This window comes from Canis lupus, chromosome 17 (assembly GCF_048164855.1).
Source record: "Canis lupus baileyi chromosome 17, mCanLup2.hap1, whole genome shotgun sequence".
NCBI lineage: Eukaryota > Metazoa > Chordata > Mammalia > Carnivora > Canidae > Canis > Canis lupus.
Window position 1 is genome coordinate 27,022,260 of NC_132854.1, and position 21,655 is coordinate 27,043,914.

Genomic DNA, 21,655 nt, shown 5'->3' on the forward strand with positions numbered 1-21,655 from the left:
GGTGATGAATTGCTAAATTCTACACTTTAATATTACACAGTGAGTTAACTAACTGGAATTTAAATAAAAACTTGAAAAAATAAATATATAAATATGAGGCAAATGTTAATGAAATATCTAGAATATAGGCACTGAACACATTTTAGTTTTCCAGTAACACAACTTCATTTGACTTCACTTATAGAAAATAAATCAGTTAATTTATTTTCAATTTCTATTAATATATCCACCAGAAAAAAAATTATATACCTGTACTTCTTGGAATTTTTGGGGATTCATGCAAATGCAAGTTATTTATTTTGCTAACTGAAATCTCAAGCTGGCCACATGTGTATTCAGTAATAAATTATAAAATCTTAGTTATATATTAAAAAATAGAATGAAAAATGTAGCAAAATAAAAGCCATTTAATTCCTGTAATTTAAATGTATTTCCTTTATTGACATCATGATAAATTTACTATAGAGAGTTCAGATGAACATGTTACTCCACTCATCAATGTGTTCAACCATTCATGCTTCAAATGCCTGTCATATTTTTAAGTGAGGATAATTATTATAGTTTGTCTTTTAGTCTATGAATATGATACAAAGCAAAAGATTTATAAATAAACTACAGTTTCTGGGAAAATAATTTAAATTTGATAAGAAAAATTCTAATAATAAGTACATTTAGTTCAATTGTGGCCAAATAATCTCACCTAAATTCTTATGGTCCACAAATTTCTAAGGGCATAAACTGAAAGTAATGTTTCTGACTTATATATCCACAATAACATAGAGATATAAAATGTGCCAAAGGCATATCAAATTTATCAAGGAGGAAGAAGTAAAGAGAGTTGGAAAAGTGGTAACTGCTGGATTAAGGGAAGAGAAAACAGCTAATAACATTCATAGAGGAAGATATGGACAAAAGAGGGGTCATTCTATCCAGCACATTGAGAGGCTGAGATGACTAAGAGCAGAAGTTAGATTCAGGATGAAAAAAGACAGTCATTAATTTAAACTATTCCTAGAGAGGCGTTGTGTCGACTGGTGACCCCATTCTCCATGCAAAATCTCTATAGGCAGGTGTATAAGAATAAAAGATTGATTGTTCTGAAGAAACTACAAGGCCCTGAGCAATTTTTGCCAAAATGCTTGTATTTAGTACTTTCCAGAGTGAAGCCCCCTCCTGTATGATGAATCAAAGGTAAAGCCTATCAGTTGAAAAGCCCCCTATAGTCACAGAACACTCAAATATTTGTTCATTGTTGTTATATCCCTTCAAATCAATTACAAACCACACATTATATCATTATTGTTGACTTAGTGTAAACTACTGACATTTTATAATAAAAATTACTCCTCTGTCTTTCAATGTATTTAATGAAATATTAAAAAAGTGATCTTATACTCATTCATTTAAAAAATACATGAATAAAGCATTTTTAGAAAAAAAATATTTTAGGAAATTACTTGTAAACCAATAATAATCTTACCTACAATATGATAGATATTACAGTAAGGTAATAGAAATATTGATCTAAAGGAAACTGATATAGTTGTATGGACAAAAGATAATTAAAAGTGCATGCATAAACATATGGGCATTTGTGCTTAAATGTACAGTTCTACTGATGTCAAAAAGAATTAAGAATATAAGATAACCATGAGAGAACATCTACTTAATATAAAAACATATGGAAAGAACTAATAAAATAATGGCGCTACATGTTCAAAAATAATAATATTGTTATTAATCAATGAGCCTGGTATAAGGATAGAGAACAAATATGAATAGCAAAGACACACAAAATTCTAAAGAAAAAATAATAAAAGTATCCAAAATGAAGGGAGAAAAAGATACACAGGAGGACAAAATATTTACACTTTTAGGGCATGCTTACACACGGACAGAACTCATCATGTACTACTAATTGGAAGACAGTAAGACCCAGACCAGACAAACCACAGAAGTTCAGAACTCTAAGGATAAGAGAAAATTTTAAACTTATCTAAAGAAGACAAAAGAATATCATAATGTTACCAAGCAGCTCTTGAGCAACACAGGATAATACAAGAAGATATATTCACTTCAAAATTTCTGAGAAAACATAATTCAGTTGGATATTAAATTCTATATCCAGGCCAATACTCAATCATGTTTATTTCTAGATTGCTTATAGATATGTTTAATTTCAATATCATAAGAAGATCACTTAAAATCTATATAATATATATTTATTACATATTATATATAATATATATTACATTTATACCTAACATATAATATTGTATAAAATGTGATCTATATTCCATTTATGGTACATATACATTATTTCAGGATTACTTATATATATATTATAGGATATATATAATATTTTACATATCTATGGGGGAAAAATGCACAAGGGGAGGAACAGAAAAAATAAGAATATCTACAATGAGAAGAGTGGATTCAGCTCAGGAGAATAAGAAAGGAAGTTCACTACTATGTTGTTCAATATCCACAAAGAATTCTTAGTAGAGGTTCAAACAGATTTATTCAGGACATCAAAAATATAACAATTGAAGGGAAAAAAATGATAGGTTTTGATGTGATAATCTCTGACTTAAAGAAATTAATAAGAACATAAAATTATTATTCATGGGATTTGAAATTTTGCATGTATTCTCATGTTTTCTAAATCCCTAATTATTATTTTTTTTTAATTTTTTTTTTATTGGTGTTCAATTTACTAACATACAGAATAACCCCCAGTGCCCGTCACCCATTCACTCCCACCCCCCGCCCTCCTCCCCTTCCAACACCCCTAGTTCGTTTCCCAGAGTTAGCAGTCTTTACGTTCTGTCTCCCTTTCTGATATTTCCCACACATTTCTTCCCCCTTCCCTTATATTCCCTTTCACTATTATTTATATTCCCCAAATGAATGAGAACATATAATGTTTGTCCTTCTCCGACTGACTTACTTCACTCAGCATAATACCCTCCAGTTCCATCCACGTTGAAGCAAATGGTGGGTATTTGTCATTTCTAATAGCTGAGTAATATTCCATTGTATACATAAACCACATCTTCTTTATCCATTCATCTTTCGTTGGACACCGAGGCTCCTTCCACAGTTTGGCTATCGTGGCCATTGCTGCTATAAACATCGGGGTGCAGGTGTCCCGGCGTTTCACTGCATCTGTATCTTTGGGGTAAATCCCCAGCAGTGCAATTGCTGGGTCGTAGGGCAGGTCTATTTTTAACTCTTTGAGGAACCTCCACACAGTTTTCCAGAGTGGCTGCACCAGTTCATATTCCCACCAACAGTGTAAGAGGGTTCCCTTTTCTCCGCATCCTGTCCAACATTTGTGGTTTCCTGCCTTGTTAATTTGCCCCATTCTCACTGGTGTGAGGTGGTATCTCATTGTGGTTTTGATTTGTATTTCCCTGATGGCAAGTGATGCAGAGCATTTTCTCATGTGCATGTTGGCCATGTCTATGTCTTCCTCTGTGAGATTTCTGTTCATGTCTTTTGCCCATTTCATGATTGGATTGTTTGTTTCTTTGGTGTTGAGTTTAATAAGTTCTTTATAGATCTTGGAAACTAGCCCTTTATCTGATATGTCATTTGCAAATATCTTCTCCCATTCTGTAGGTTGGCTTTGAGTTTTGTTGACTGTATCCTTTGCTGTGCAAAAGCTTCTTATCTTGATGAAGTCCCCATAGTTCATTTTTGCTTTTGTTTCTTTTGCCTTTGTGGATGTATCTTGCAAGAAGTTACTATGGCCGAGTTCAAAAAGGGTGTTGCCTGTGTTCTTCTCTAGGATTTTGATGGAATCTTGTCTCACATTTAGATCTTTCATCCATTTTGAGTTTATCTTTGTGTATGGTGAAAGAGAGTGGTCTAGTTTCATTCTTCTGCATGTGGATGTCCAATTTTCCCAGCACCATTTATTGAAGAGACTGTCTTTCTTCCAATGGATAGTCTTTCCTCCTTTATCGAATATTAGTTGCCCATAAAGTTCAGGGTCCACTTCTGGATTCTCTATTCTGTTCCACTGATCTATGTGTCTGTTTTTGTGCCAGTACCACACTGTCTTGATGACCACAGCTTTGTAGTACAACCTGAAATCTGGCATTGTGATGCCCCCAGATATGGTTTTCTTTTTTAAAATTCCCCTGGCTATTCGGGGTCTTTTCTGATCTAAATCCCTAATTAACAGGACTTTAGTTTTATTTTTGATTTTCAATATTCGTCTTAATTTAATATTTTCTATATGAATTTCAGAGATTACTTTGATTTTCTAAGTGTCATAAAACTAAATGTGAGAAACAAGAACTTGTATTTGGAATCATTAGAAATGATAAATATAGAAATCCTAATTTCCTAATCATCTTATAAATGAGACAAAATAGTCAAAGATATTTATTTAAATCTTCTTAATAATTTTAAGAACCATTAACTTTGAAACCATTTAAAATGATTTCCTTTTTGTAGTGAAAAAAGTAGCTAAAGTTTAACAATTCCTTTTTTTCTATTTTTTTTTCTCCCGTGAAATTAAAATTATATTTAATACCATCTAATAATACCATCTATTGGGCAGCCCAGGTGGCTCAGCGGTTTAGCGCCGCCTTCAGCCCAGGGCGTGATCCTGGAGACGTCAGGCTCCCTGCATGGATCCTGCTTCTCCCTCTGCCTGTGTCTCTGCCTCTCTCTCTCTCTCTCTGTCTCTCATGAATAAATAAATAAAATCTTAAAAAAATAATACCATCTATTAATACTCCTCTATGGAACAGTTCTGGTTCCTCTTGTGATTATAGTGTGACACACAGTGCTCATCTATTATAGTCATTCACATAAGTAATGGATATACTTTGTTTTTTTTACAATACATTAATACTATTTACTCATAAAACATTGGAATATTAAATGAAAGATTTAAACTAACACTGCTTAGTTATTTTTATGTGCTTGATATTATATATGGTTCTTTTTTATGTAATGTGATTTAATCTTTAGAATAAATATTTGTTTTCACTTCTCAGTTAATCACTGGACATCTAATGAAGAACGAAATTCAACAAACTCCAAAATGCACCAAACTTTCATGGCATTTACATTTTACAGAAAAACTGGTGGATAACTCTCCTTTACTCCCATTTTATCCACTAGGAAACTGTATTTCACTATTGGTTTGGAGACTTTTGTAAGCAGATGTCAGGAGATAGATGCTTCCTTTTGAGCTTCAAGTGAAGTTTCTTGCAATCTTATGCCATATTCAAGAAGATAGAGACAATCCTAGTTTTAAAATTCACATCTGCATTAGTCAATGAACTGCTCACACCACCAGCCTTTAATTTCTGCAGATTCCTGATCATAATGAGCTTAACACTGATGTGGTCATCAGCCCTTTCCTTTAATGTCCATAAAGAACATATAAAACAATTGGGTTTTAATAACCACAAAATCCAAAGAAATGCAAATAACTAGAATTAAATATTTAAAAACTACAGTTAAAATTAAACTATTTCTGACATCACGAGCTCTTATCTATTCTTGACTCTCATCACTCTTCTGCTTTCTCCAGCCTTCATGTTCATGGAGATGGCCAATGCAGAGCATTTTCATTCACTGTATGCTACCAAGCCATTTCCACAGAGTCTCCACTTATTTTTGAAGCAGTTATTTTCATAAGCAGCTTTTTACCAAATCCTAAGTTTCCAAACATATACTTTCATAAAATCAAATATCTAGTAATAAAACCAATATTCATATGCCTCCAAACTGCATAGACTTTTCACTATATTTGCTCCCTTAAACATATTAATAATAACAATAAATTATGAAGTAGAGCATAGGGGATGACCTTTATAGAGCATAGCTATGAGGCAAGAAGAGCGTAGCATATAAACATTCTACCTATGATAATAGCTAAAATTTATTGCAATTACTATGGACCAGGCAATATGATAAGATATGCATTGATTGTTTTCTGACCTCCTTAAAATGTCCTTAAGAAACAAATATTGTCATTCTCCAGCACCAAGAGCTACAGGATTGTCCCATTCATCGTAACAGATCTCCTAAGGTGTCATTATGTCAACCAAGTCTATCCAGATTGCAGAGCTTATTGTGGTAACTACTATTCTACACTATTGGCATCTCATGTAAAATGTATAACAGCATTGCAGATTATGCAGAGGCAGATAATAGGGTGCTGAGACATCAAATAACTTTCCCAGGTGACAAAACTGGTAATGGTGAAATTTCTAAACATAACCTTTTCATGTAACTCTGAACCTTTGCTCATTCCACTGCATCATGCTACTGTTTAAATCCATGCCATTTCAGCTTTTAGCAACGAGGGTTCATCACATCTACAAGTCCTAATTAGATTTAGTCAGCCTCTTTTCTCTGGATGAGGCCATTGTAGTGTGAAGCCAAAAACCCCAGTGATCTGTAAATGACATTAACTTAGGCTTATAATGTATCCCAAGCATGCTATTTAAAAATGTGTCGTCTTTTAACTTTAAAATATGAGCTATCAAATGATATTAAGTTTGAAAATAATGGTCTTTCAGCATCTCAGAATGGCATTACCTGATGGACATTTTTACAATGAAGGAAATCTTTTTTTTTAACTTAAGTAAATTTCTTCATAGTTTATCTTATTATTTCATTTCTTCTTGTTTTTCATTCATTACTTTATAATATATTTGGCCTTTCAAAAAGCTTATTTTCTGAAGACAACATGTATAATGTGATAGAGTTTAATGTCATTAGTGATAGATTTCTGGTGGTTTCAAATAGATTTTTAGATTTTATTTTCTTACCATAAAATAGCAAAGTTTGTCATGTTAAGTGTTATGTTATGGATCATTTCACTGACACTATTGATTCAGTATGGATGCCAGGCTCAGCCCTCTAATAAATTGACATTGTTTTTTTCTTTTTTTAGGTATTACAGTGTAGACCTTACAATTTGTTTTTCACATAAAATTAAGCATTAATATATTGGTTTATCTTATAATGGATTATTTTAATAAGATTATAACTAATATTATAACTTCTCAGATTTTCAAAATCACTAAGATTATATGGAATTTTTCCTACCAAAATGTATTAACAAAGTATCATCAAAGTTGAAAAATATATTAAAGAACATAAGCCATTTTCATAATTTTATTTTTAAGCTAAATGACTATTTAGCATACATAATATATATCAGTGCATTATCAGATGATCATTTTTATGAAATCCATATGTTTAAAAATACATTTCATTCAGTATAACAGCCTTCACCCCAAGAGAAGAACAAATGCTTCATTTCTTCAAAAGGAAAACAATATCAAAATACTAAAATTGCCACAATGTGTTCTAATTATTTAATTAAATCATGGAAACAGTTTAAAATCTAAGACAGTACCCTGTGTTTAAACATCTGTTTTTGGTTTGTTTCTATGTTCTGTTTTTTAGATTCCATATATCTGTGAAATTATATGGTATTTGTCTTCCTCTGTCTCACTTATTTCACTTAGTATAATGCCCTCAAAATTAATTTATGCTGTCACAAATATATATATGTATATATATATTTTTTTACTTTTTTTTGAAATAATGTATGGAAAATTTATTTTCAGGTAGACACTAATATCCTAGAGCAATCACAAATGATCTTGATGGAAAATAAAAAAAAAAAAGCCTTAGATCTCCTACTGATTGTGGATTTGTTTGTGTCTCCTTAAATTTACACACTATTATTCACTAGTTTGATACTATGTTTTTAATATACCAGTTATGCAGTATCAACACATTGACAATTATGTATATATAATTTTAAATAGATATGATATATGTATCATATTTTCTTTATTCTTCTGTCAAGGGACGCTAGTATTTCCACATCTTGGCTGTTGTAAATAATGTTCCGATGAGCATAGGGTGCAGATACCTTTTTGAGATAGTGATTTGTTTTCTTTGGATATATACTCAGTAGTGGTATTGCTGTTAGTTTTATTTTTAAGTTTTTGAGGAACTCCATACTGTTTTCCATAGTAGCTGCACAAATTTACATTACTATCAACAGGGCACAAAGGTTCCCTTTTCTCCACAGTTTGGGCAGCACTTGTTCTCTCCATTTTGAAAGTAGCTATTTTAATGGGTGTGAAGTGATATCTCCTTTCTCATTGTGGTTTTGATTTACATTTCTCTGATGATTAGTGATGTGTGACTCTAATACTTTGCACCAGTTTCCTTTTGTTTTATGGTTTGTATGCTTATTTCTCTCTATTACTTTGGTTCTTTCTCTTTTTTATTTCAGTTTTGCTACTAAAGAAATACTAAAATAAAATTATCCAATAACAGAATTTGTTATTAATTTAAGCTGAAAATATCTATATTAAGGCAATTTTCATTTTTGTATGTAAAATAAAATTATCCAATAACAGAATTTGTTATTAATTTAAGCTGAAAATATCTATATTAAGGCAATTTTCATTTTTGTATGTAATATGATTGTCATCATCTATTGGCTTTATCTGTACCTCCTTTTTTGTTCTTTCCATTGATCAAGCTTTTACTTTCCTCCTCAAACTGTGTCTTTACACTTCCTATGTCCTCCATGTGGTGTTTTCTCTCTCTATAGTCATGCAGTTTTTTTCTGTGAGTCCTTAGGCTGATTTCTTGTAATTTCAGAGCAATTTGATAGTTATTAACTAGTGTTCAAGGGATGAGATAAGCCTGAAGTCCTTCTACTACACCATCTTAACCTCTTTCCCAAGTTTTATTCTTTGAATTTTATTTTTATTTCTTCTTCTTTCCAATTTTGTATTGAAATTATCCATTTTAATCTATATTTTCTCTTCAAATTAAAAAAAAACTATTCTGTTTTTATTTTTGAGCAATTTTACTCATATGCTTTAAAATGTATACTTACATTAAGTGTTTGAAATGCATTAGTTCTCTTGTCTCTCAAAATTACATAAGGGACTTAAAAGGTAACCTACAACCTACATCTTTACCAATTTTGTTGGTTTCAGTGGATTTAATTTATCCTCCCCAAAATTTGTTTTACAATTATTTTGGTAGTGGATTTTTGATGAAGTAATAGTTTGGTCTCTGAAATGTTTCTTCTTTAACTTGAATATTATAGTTTAGTAGAGAAATGTAAATTGGCTGTCATTAGATAATTGATAAATGAGAATGAATATAAATTAGCATTGATTATAACAGTAAAATAATAATGATAGCTTAGAACAAAAAATAATAATTATTATTTGGAAGAGGATCCTATGGGTAGAAAGTTTAATTATTATTTGGAAGAGAATCTTATGGGTAGGAAGCATTAAAATTATATCTGCTATGAAGTTTAAGTATTTTATGGTTATCACTTGAACAGTTTATAAATTTATTCTAGACTTCTTTGTGTTCTGGTCTCTATTAATAATGATAATTCTGCAGCCAGAATTCTAATTGTTTTCCCTCTGCACATAATTATTCTTTTTTTTTAATTTATTTTTTATTGGTGTTCAATTTACTAACATACAGAATAATCCCCAGTGCCCGTCACCCATTCACTCCCACCCCCCGCCCTCCTCCCCTTCTACCACCCCTAGTTCGTTTCCTAGAGTTAGCAGTCTTTACGTTCTGTCTCCCTTTCTGATATTTCCCACACATTTCTTCTCCATTCTCTTATATTCCCTTTCACTATTATTTATATTCCCCAAATGAATGAGAACATATAATGTTTGTCCTTCTCCGATTGACTTACTTCACTCAGCATAATCCCAGAAGCCGGGAGGGCCCAGGACAGCAAGGACGCTCCTGCCCCAGCTGAGCAGATCAGTGGCCCCGCCCCGGAGCCTCCAGGCCCTGCAGACGGAGAGCTCTGGAGTTACTGGGGGGGCTGAATCCAAGGCTCCAGAGCTGGCCCCGCCACTGGGGTTGTTCCTCCTGGGGCCTCATGGGGTAAACAACCCCCACTGAGCCCTGCACCAGGCAGGGGCACAGCAGCTCCCCCAATTATTGTTTCTTTTTATGAGTCTTTCTTTATTTAGTGTGTTAGAGGGTCAACTACACGCCTAAGATTAGATTAGTTTTGATTTATTTTGTTCTCGCCTCAACATTTTTTTAGTTTTGGGACTTATATCTTTCTTTATGTCCCATGAGTTTTTAGACAATGTCACCTCAAATATAGAACCCTCAGATTCACTTAAAAAAAATCTTAATTGTTCATTCTCTTGCTTATAAATTGCACACGTGTATAATATCTTCTTTGTCTCAGAACCTCTCTGATGTTTTCACTGCGTTATATCATTGTGATGCTTTCCAGAAAATTTCCCTAGATGTTTCTGCCAGTTCATTCATTCTATGTTGAACTATATCTAATCTGATTAATTAATCTATTAAAATTTAATTATAATAAAATAGTTCATTTCTAGATGGTCATTTGGTATTTTTCAAATCAGTCTATGCTTGCTTCATAGTGCCCTAGGCTTTTATTTTTTTCTCACTCATTATTTTATAATTTAATTCTTTAAAACATATTTATTATTCTATTTTTTTAGTTTTTAGTCTATCTTAAATTTTAAGAATATTACTCATATTAGTTTGGTCCAAATAGATTTGGTCATAAAAGATTATTATCTTTGTTAATTTTACTTATAAGCTCAATTTTAGGGGAAACTTTATTTTTCTGTGTATTCTAGGTTGTGGATAATTTCTCAAATAAAGGTTTAATACACCTTTGGTTAGTTTCCTGAGAGTTTCCACAGTCTCCAAATATATTTATGTATTTTCTCTCTGTAAATTATCTGCTTGGACTCCCTTACATTATCCCATAATTAGCATAGGCTTGGATTTTGATTCTTCAAAGAGTTGTTTTGTTTTGTTTTGTTTTGTTTTGTTTTGTTTACTTAAATGCCAAGACAGATATGAGCCTGCAAACCACAATTATGGTATGGTAGGAATATTTTATTAGTAAACTAATTAATGCAGTAATTCTCAACCAGAGAAAATCAACCTCCCTCACCCTACTCACATAGACATTTGTCAATATCTGAAGATATGTATTGTTGTCTCTAAAAATGGCTGATATTGTACTATTGACAACTACGAGGTAGAGATCAGGAGTACTGCTAAACATCCTATCATGTAAAAGATAGTCTCGCACAACAAGTTATCCAGCCAAAATGTCAACAGTGCCAAGGTTGAGAAATTAATACAATTAATTTATGTTGCAATTAAAATCTAAACTCTATTTTACTGCACAGCAGGAAAGCAAGTTTTTCTCTTTTAGGTTTTTCTCTTTCTTCATAAAACTTTGTAGCAGAAAATATACTACTGTGTAAGGGAAAAATCATAATCTCCTTTTCTGGAAAACTGCGATATTTATTTTCCCTCTTCTAGTAAGTTTCTTCTAAGTTTAATTGATCTTTTTTCTCATTAAACCATGTTCAAGAAAATATTCATGTTTTAAATTGCATTGAATAGAATTGACACCTTGGTAAATTACATAACAGTTCAATATTTTGCATAGTGCTGGCCTGAAAGACCAATACATCTTCTAATTATCATGAATAAACTTTCTATTTTTAGAATATGCTAACATGAAAACCTGGAAAATCTAATAACTATGTATGAGCTAGTTTTTAATGGATTTAGGTTTTACTTTACTTTTTTTTAAATTTTATTTTTATTTATTCATGAGAGACACAGAGAGAGAGGCAGAGACACAGGCAGAGGGAGAAGCAGGCTCCATGCAGGGAGCCTGACCTGGGCCCCAATCCCAGGACTTCAGAATCACACCCAGGCCCAAGGCAGGCACCAAACCGCTGAGCCACCCAGGCATCTCTGGTTTTACTTTGCTTTTAGAAATACAGATTATCATAATATAATTCAAAAATTATCTAATTCTATAACTCAGCTCAGTGATACTACACATAATAAATTATATTTTTCAAAAATAACATCCTGCTTATTATTTTTATTCTTTACCTGATAGATTTGTAGTAGCTTTAATTCTTAATCCATGATTTATCATTTTTAAAAATTAATATAATGATTATCATTTATAAATGGCACATGTCAGTGGAAATAATCAAGAATCTTTCAGAATGAGGTCAACCCCTCTCAGTAACATTGCAATATATCATGATGATATGTTTCTCCATTATACGCAAATGTGGAGGACAAGATGACTTTGCAATCCTTGATTGCCTGGGAACACTGCCAAAAATTGAATTTTGTGCTACATTAATGTAATGGAGAAAGACTCACTCTTGAATGGCACTTACGGTCTCTTGTATTAAAAAAAAAAATCACTATAACCTTGACTAGCCATTAAATAGAAAACCACATTTATAAAGTTAAGGCAAATTAAAATATTTTAGATATTATAGTAAACAGATACAATGTCAGTAATATTAAGAATAAACAGATATTATAAAAATTAATTAGTAATACATGCATACAACAAATCCAAATTAAAGTCTTATTGTATGTTGTACACTCTTTTAGGTACACATCTAGGAAAATCAACAAAAGAAATAAATGAGGTCACTCCCTCATGGAATTTATTCTTTATTTGGAGCAGGCATAAAATAAAACATTAATTAAATAAATACAAAACTATCAGGTCATGGCAAGTACTTTGATAAAAATTAGATACTGCATTATAAGAGTGAGTTTTATATGAAGAACACTCAGAGGAGGTGATATTATGGGTTGAACTGTATCCTCCAAAAAGAAGCCCTAATCCTTGCACTATGAATGTGATCTTTTTTTTAAAAAAAGGTCTCCAGATATAATCAAGTTAAGATAAGTTCCTTGGGGTGGCCCTAACCCAATAAATGTTGATTTTATTATAAGAAGAAAAATTGAGAACCCAGAGGCATAAAGAAAATACCATATGGAGACAAAGGTAGAGATTGTTGTGATGCTTCCACAAAGTGAGGAATGCCAGAGATCACTAGCATTCCAGAAGTTAAGTTATGGCATGAATTCTTCATCAGAGCCCTCAGAAAGAATCGATTCTTCCAATATCTTAATTTTAGACTTTGAGACTCTGGAACTCTGAGACAATAAATTGCTGTTATTTTAAGCCACCTTGTTTGTGGTGCTTTGTTGTGGCAGTTCTGGGGAACTAATATACTTGGTATCTAAGTTTTGAGACCTAAATTTATGACATGAGTCACCTGAATGAAGAATTAGGGAAGATAATTCTGATCAGAGGGATAAGATATTGCAAAGACTTAAGGCACAAACAATATTTTTATGCATAAGAATCAGGAAAAATGTTTTTATGGCTGTAGTTTGAAAATAATAAGGCAAATATAGTTGTAAGAAGTGATATGGATTAGGTAGGTGAACAACAAATTGTGTTTTCTAGGTAAGGAGTTTATATTTTATTATTAGTAAATGAGAAGAGTTATTTGAAGATTTTGATAATAATTAGATGAAATTGGAAAGGAAATTTATATTTCAAAGAGTATACTCTGGAGAATGGAGAGTGTGTGAGGGAGTGGACAAGAGAGAAACAGACAGAGCGGGTAAGCATGTAGTACAGAGATCCAGTGGTCTAAAGAATAAATTTTGTAATTTTTGTTGGGCTGTTAATTACCAGATATAGAAAAGAATGAAAGGTTTGTGATACATTGGTAAGAGTCACTAACAGAGAACATGAGTGGCATGAAAAAGACAAAGAAAATTCCGTGGTTTTTGGTTTGAGATCCTAGATAGTTGTTGATATCAACTTGATATTGGAGACACTCAAGAAGCAACAGTTTCAAGTGGCACATGTTTAATTGTAACATTCCAGGAAAGATCTGTTATTTATAAAACTTAAAATTTTTTTAATTTTTATTTATTTATGATAGTCACAGAGAGAGAGAGAGAGAGAGAGAGAGAGAGAGGCAGAGACATAGGTAGAGGGAGAAGCAGGCTCCATGCACCGGGAGCCCGACGTGAGATTCGATCCCGGCTCTCCATGATCGCGCCCTGGGCCAAAGGCAGGCGCTAAACCGCTGCGCCACCCAGGGATCCCAAAACTTAAAATGTTAAATTGACAATTTAGATATATGAGTTTTAAATTCAAGGGAGATGTTGAGTCTAAAAGTATGCTTTTAGGAGTAATTAACCAAAACTTTATATTTAAAGCTGCAGATCCAGATACAAGGTAACATATTAAAGGAATATATATTCCTCTGAACTACTCCTAGGAGCTGCAATATTTCAAGACTGGGTGGGATATGGAACACACAAAGGATATTGATAAAGAATGACTTTGAAGGAGAAGGAATTCCAGACTTGATGCAAAGAGGAGCAGAAAATGAAGACCCAGAACAAGATTAGTCTAGATACAAGGTTCTAGCATGAAAGGATGGGTAGAAGTTAGTTACTGAAATGAATTAAAGACAATTCCAAGTAGAAGGATGAGCATATACAAATTTCTGAAGGTGAATGGAGAGCATAATACATTAATAAGTGAAGGGGAAAAAACCCTACAACTTTCAGTATGTTCTGGGGAAATTGATGAAGACTAGGCGAAGGATGTCTTTGGCAGCAGATCAGTTGTATTTAGTGAAACCCATAGTAAGCATGCTGAACTTCATCCTAATGCACATGAGAGGGCTTCAAATTAGGCAGGGAAAATATCTAAATAACATTAAAATATTTTACCTGTGGAGTAAAACATGGATTTGAGAGAAGTATTAGTAAGCCCCTTTGCCTCATTGATGCTTTTTCAGTCATTAACTTAATATAGCAACTGCAAGTATGACTGTTAATGGAGATTACCCTATGGCTCAGTTACCACAGGAGACTTGGCTTACCCTGTGTTTTGACATAATTGTTAAACATATACACTTTCACGTGCTGGTAAATGTTCAACAACTGCTGGATAGGGGTAGTCTCAATTTATAGCATTAGCTGATTTTCATGTTGAAAATGCTAACACCATGGTAACCAATTTCAAACTAATGTTTTTTAATATCTAGCTGACAAATTTCTTTTCAATAATCAGCTCATCCAAGCCAATAAAAGACAGTTCCAGTGCACCATTGGTTCTATTTTTTAAAATAATAACTTACTATTTATTTGCACTACTCTTTCACCTTCAAATAAGCAATTTTTTTAGGATTTTATTTATTTATTCATGAGAGACACAGAGAAAGAGGTAGAGATATAGGCAGAGGAAGAAGCAGGCTCCTTGCAGCACCGCAAGATCACACCCTGAGCCAAAGGCAGACGCTTAACCACTGAGCCATCCAGGTGCCCTGAGCATCAGTGTTGATTTTAAATTAGTCACTGCCTAAAATGGAAGTATGTTATTGGGAATAAATCACTATAAATATGCTAAGCTATTGTTAACTTGTATCATGGTTTATAAATTCCACAAAGGAATAAAGGATGGGATAAAGAATTCAATGTAAATAATCCTCCTAGAATAAATAATTAGATTTACAATTTTACTTCGTATATAGTACTTTATTAAATAGAGATTTACCATCATTGTAGATGTTAGTTTTGGAAGATATTTTCTACTTCTATAAAAAAGTATTAATACATGATGTTTACAAATACCTCCTAAAGTTTACTGGGGAATTCTTTAAATCAGATCCGTAACCTTTGTATAAAGATTTTTGTTAATAAATTGAATAGCTTTTATCAGTATTTATTAATGAATTGCTTAGGAAACCTTGAAAAAATAGAAATGACTCCTGTCAGAGTATTATAATAGGAGTTTTAATTAGAGCCCTGTGATTCCTTTAATTACCAGGTAACAGTGAGCAGCCCCAGTGGCCCAGCAGTTTGCGCCTGCCTTCGGCCCAGGGTGTGATCCTGGGATCCGGGATCGAGTCCCATATCCAGCTCCTTGCATGGAGCCTGCTTCTCCCTCTGCCTGTGTCTCTGCCTCTCTCTCTCTCTATCTCTCATGAATAAATAAATAAAATTAAAAAAATAATTACCAGGTAACAGAAAAAATATGAGATTTATAAATTAGAATTATTTATAAGAAAATTAATTCAAATTGTATGAAATAAGCTGTAACAACATCACCAAGTAATTGACCTAAATGAATAAGTTGACTTCATCTACTATATTTTTTATGTGTCAAATACCCTTTTGGTCTTAGGTACATTTTTAAAAGATATTATTATGAATTTTCAATGTTAAAAATATAAAATATCTATAGTACTGGCTAACCAGGTGCAAGTCTTAGAATCTGTTTTAATCATGATGTCTGTCAAATAAAGATGCAAATTAGGAGTAATTTGCAAAAACATAATGGTTTTCAAAATTCTAAAGCAATTCATACTTAGATGTAATAGCAAATTCTGTTAAAGATGTTTATCTGAAAAACATCTTTCCTGAAAAGTCAGAATAAAGCCTGTTGGGTGTGTAGCACCCATCATTTTCTGCAATTCAACTAGGATCTGAGTTATAAATGGTTCTTGCAAATATCAGCTGAAATTCTCCATATTAAGGAGAGTGTTCAAGGGTATCCTTTGGGGGAAGGAGAATTTAGTTTTAATGAGTCAATCTCTCTTTCTGTTTGGTGTACTTTAGCTTCTCTGTTCTGAGTCTTAATGGTTATTGCTGGAATGGTCTCACTTGGCACATTTCACTGAGATGGATTGCTATTTGCTCACAAGAAAAGTTTTGTAACTGACTAATTATGTAACTCATTGCAATATTTTCCTCATTTCAAAAAAACAAAATTTGGATACAGATTTCTGTTTTTTTGTTTGTTTATTTTTTTATAATTTGTCTTGATTTAAGTGTAAATACAAGATGCAACAAAATTGTCACTGAGAAAAATGACCTTTTACACATCAAGAGAAAATATTCATGTACCATCACACAGAATATCAGAAAATAATAAAAAAACAAAACAAAACAAAACAAAAAAACGAAAAACAGAAAAAAACTTCATTACTTCACCAATATTAACAAATCTGCTTTATTGTTAAAAATGTCTTCATCATAAAAAATATGTTGCTTATCAATAATGTATCATCTTAAGCCTTTTTTAAAAAAAGAGAGCAGTGTGACCCAATCTTGTAATCAACTTTATAAAATTATGGATGACAAGACTTTTAAAAAGAATGTGAAAAGCCAGTTTGGAAATATTGTCTTCAATATAAAAAGTAGTTCAGGAATGTTGCCTCCAGTAGTATAAGGCTTGACCCCTGGGTTTTCTTTTTTTTGTGATACAATACCTGACCTAAGCTTTAATTGCTGAAGCTTCAACTTCAAAGATGGCTGTCTTGAATAAACTCATTGTCAACCACACAACTAGATAAAGTGCCAACCCCTACCATCTACCCCCAAGCTCCTCAGACACTGACCATTTGGGTATTTTTTTTTTTTTCTCTCTGTTCTTTAAATTCCCACTCTTAAGTTTTAAGTTCATCAACTAAGATTCAGCCTAGGGAAACCTTATGCCTCCACCTTGAGCCCAATAAAGGCAGAGTCCAGGCCCACATGTGCTCAACTTCTCTCTCTCTCTCTCTCTCTCTCTCCCTTTTCTCCATAACCTCACAATTATAAGTCTTCGATTTGTAAGTAATAAACATTTCCCTCCCAAAATTCCCTGATAGTTATTTCTGAGGTCATCTTGCAACCTTAGGAACCACAAAGGCTCATTCACAACACTGGTTCATTCATAACACTGGTTATCATTCCCCTAAAAGAAAAAAAAAAAAAGGTAGTTTATATCTCTATAAATTTAGAGGTTACATTTTTCAGACCTTTGTATGCTTTGAGTAATGTAATTATTTGAATTATTTTAATTCCCTATTCCCTGTTGAGGAAACAGACATAGACTGAATATGTTTCATTGGAAAAACTTTGCTAGGGGCCCGGAAAAAAAGGAAAAACAAAACAAAACAAACAAAAAAAAAAAACTTTGCTAGCAATAAGAAGAAAAAGACATTTGCCTTCCTTCACCTGCCTCCCCTCTCCCTGTAGCCTGCCTCCAAAACCATACTTTCACTCATTTTATGCCTTCATTGAAATAGATTTGCAACAACTCTAAATATATTTACTACTGGTTAAGAAGGCTACACTCTCAATAAGTATTTCCCCATAGATACTGTTACCAAATCAGTAGGTTCTTTCCATATTCAATACTTTTTTTTTTTTTTTTTTTTTTTTTTTTTTTTTTTTATGAGAGACACACGTGGCGGGGGGGCGCAGGCAGAGCAGAGACACAGGCAGAGACAGAAGCAGGCTCAATGCAGGGAGCCTGACATGGGACTTGATCCTAGGACTCCAGGATCACGCCCTGGGCCAAAGGCAGGCACTTAACCTCTGAGCCACCCAGGGATCCTCCATACTCAATACTGTTCACCAAATAGCCAAATAACGAAACAGTATTTGATGGAAACAGATAATTTATTCAATAGCTAGAGAGTAGAGAAAGGGAGGTCATGATCTAAAGGCACTTCCTTCTTTCTACAATTGGAGGGGCATAGATGATGTAACTGGAGGCAAATCTAAGATGCTTGTTATGGGCTGGATTTGGGGGAAGAACAGAAATTTCCAGGAACTTAGGCCTCCCTTTTTTTCCTCTTTATTTGATCAGTGGTCTCCCACCATGGGACCCTCAGGGAAGAGTTTTTAGCATGTTAATATAGTATAATGAAGGAATAATCTGAACTTTACCCTATTTTGTCAGCCACCTTGGGCCCATCTGGTTTGATCTAGTTTCTTGTGGTCTGGCATCAGGCTTATCTGGGCAGGAACATCTGTGGGGGAGATACTAGACCAATAAAGCAGCTTTTAGAAAAATTCTCTATAGTACTTTTTTTTTTTTTTTTTTTTTCCCTATGGGGCTTTTTGAACTCAGTCTGGTGATGATACTAGTTAAATTGAGGCATTGCTATAACTCAAAATACTAACCTTATAGCTTGTATTAGTTCTCCTAAATAACTAAATGCTGTACAACTCTAATACTATGTTAGTTGAGAACCAGATATTACTTGCATTTACCTTTCCATATTTTATTGGCAGAGCTCTGAAATTTACAGATAGTAAGCTTGTTAACCGAAACAAGAAAATTGATCATACTAAATTCTTCTACTTACAGAGACAAATGAGCAATTGATATGTTATCAAATTTTGCTTTAATTATATTTCATGACACGTTTTGGCATTTTATTAAAATATAATTTTATTATAATTTTGTTGTGTAAGTATACATGATATATGAATATTAAAATATAACCATTTATATGGATTTTATGGAAATAGGAACAATAAATTCATATGGTCATATCAATAAATTTGTCCTCAATATTCTGGATAAACTTGTTCTGTTGAAAATTTGAGTTTTGTAAGTTTGTGCCTAAAGTGGCTTTTAAAGCCTATTGTGTGACTTGGTTTCAAAGTATGTTTCATTGGTGGATCCCACAAATATCACTATTGACAAGATTCATTCAACCAAAATTTTTTTTTCAACCAAAATCTAGTAAGTAATCAAACCTATCATGAAAGGAGAAATTTTTCTAGTCAACAAAAGACATAGAAAATGGAAATAAGATATATAAGTAACTCTGATGTCACCAGACAAATTTTATCTAGCCAGTTATTCAAGTAAATTGCTATATGCGTTTGTGTAATAAATAAAACCTACTACCTGACATGCTCTTTCTTTCTAAGCTGAAGAAATACCTTATCAGTAAAGTACAGTAATTTTAGTCCATGGATTTAATGACATCTTTACAAGTGTACAGGAACATTTTTTTAAGTTTTTTATTTACCACTCATTAGCTGTGTCCAGCTGTGTTTGCAGTTAGCAGGTAAGTGACGTCCAGACTATTGAAATACTATGCATTGTTTTTATCACACAAGTTTGAAGCCACAGTTGATGATTTTATTAGTCTTGTTCCCAAATGGCTACTGTTAACAATGTGTGCTGTTCTTTGCTTCAAAGTTTTGCATATTCTCAAAGAAAAGACTCATTCTTAAGATCTATTTGATCAGTAGTTCAATTCGTTCAGTGGTTAGTAAAAGTCAGGGATGAAAAACATAGAAAAACAGAGTGAATAAGAAAAAAATAAGATTAGAGGGAGAGAAGGAAAGAGAGAGAGAGAGAAGACAATAGTACTATTGGTCTGTAATGAGTAAGAATAGGTCACTAGATTCAGAAAGAATTAGCTTAGGAATTTTATCGTACAATCATTTAGCTTTTGGTATTGGTCAAGTTTTTGAATGCTCTGAAACTGATTTTCTTTTATAAAATTGTTATAATACATTTTCCTACTTCACAAATTGTATGTGTGTGTGTGATAATCAAATGGATTAATCCATGTGAAGTGCTAGCCACAGTGCCTGTCACAGAGCATGCAGTTGATAAATGTTAGCTATTATTATTATATATGGTTGTGGAATACAAAAGGGATGCAGTGATGATATGCTTTCAATGTGTAAAACTGTTACTGCTTCAAAGATGAAAAGAAACAAAAGTAAAGTACTTGTAGATGGAAGTTAATCTATAATTTCTAGTATTTTTTGCAATACATACATGTGGGAGTTCCTATTATGTGCTAGGCACTCTGCTAGACAGGTAGACATTGGGGTACAAGGAGGAATTACAATTCAGTTTGGAAGAGAGAGATAATTACAAATGAATATGCTGATGTACTCTGATCAAGGTATGAAAAAGATATCATGAAAGCACATAGATAAAATGGCTACACTTAACAGTGGCATTAGAAGGTGATTTCTCTGAGAGGATCCCTGATTACTGAAAGAGTTGTTTGTACACACTTATGTAGGAATGTATGAGTATTAGAGTGGGAATAAGCCAAAGGATTCCAAATAATAGGATCATATTTGCAAAGATCTTGATATGTGTCACAATATAACATTTTGACCACTACCAGGAATTAATCTCTAGGTTCATGGTAGAGTTTAAAAAATGTGAGAACCATATAAAGTATTTTACTTCCAATAAAACATTTCTGGTAAATTATCTATGTATTACAGTAAAAGTTCTTTTCTATGGCATAAAATGGCTGCATTCACTCCATAATTTTCCGCATTGCATCACTTTAGAACGTTCCATTTTACTGGCATAGATCTAGATTTTTTTATGAATCTTAATGGAGTATATTATATAGTAAAAAGTTTATTGCTTCCCAAATATCATGTCAGTAGGCATTTATTACGAAATGAACTTACATTTTGTAAACTTCAACATAGCATTCTTTAAACAGGATGAAACTTGGTTAAGTGTAGCTTACTACTTAACCATGTTGAAATCATGTCATATTAAACATTTTTTTTTCCTGGGTGACTTATCCTTGCTAGAGTTATGATAGGGCTTATTTATGTAAGTATAATTAACCGGCCTCTGAACTGTAGATAGATCCAAATAGAAAACACTATCCTATTATCCACCTTCTGCACAATGTGCAGCTGCATGTGTCCTGGTGATAATGTTCTGTCTTCTATTTTCTCTCAAGAAAATTTCATACATTATTGAAAAAAAATGACTTTCATGTTTCATGGCATTGTTTAAGGGTAACTGATAGGTAGACTTTCTGCATTGCAATAACCGTATCAATATCCTTTACTATTAAAATAGTTACTCCATAACAAAATAAATACAAATTTCACAAAGAAAAATAACACAAACTTTAAAACAGAATAATTATTTTGGAGTCTAATAATGTCT

The 21,655-nt window shown here is 32.7% G+C and overlaps 1 long non-coding RNA gene across 11 annotated transcripts in view; it reads left to right on the plus strand.

Annotated features, from left to right (window-relative positions):
- The window catches only part of LOC140607968 (uncharacterized), a 415,966-nt gene that overhangs the window by 309,579 nt on the left and 84,732 nt on the right, over positions 1–21,655 (plus strand). The gene's annotated exons all lie outside the window — the stretch shown is intronic.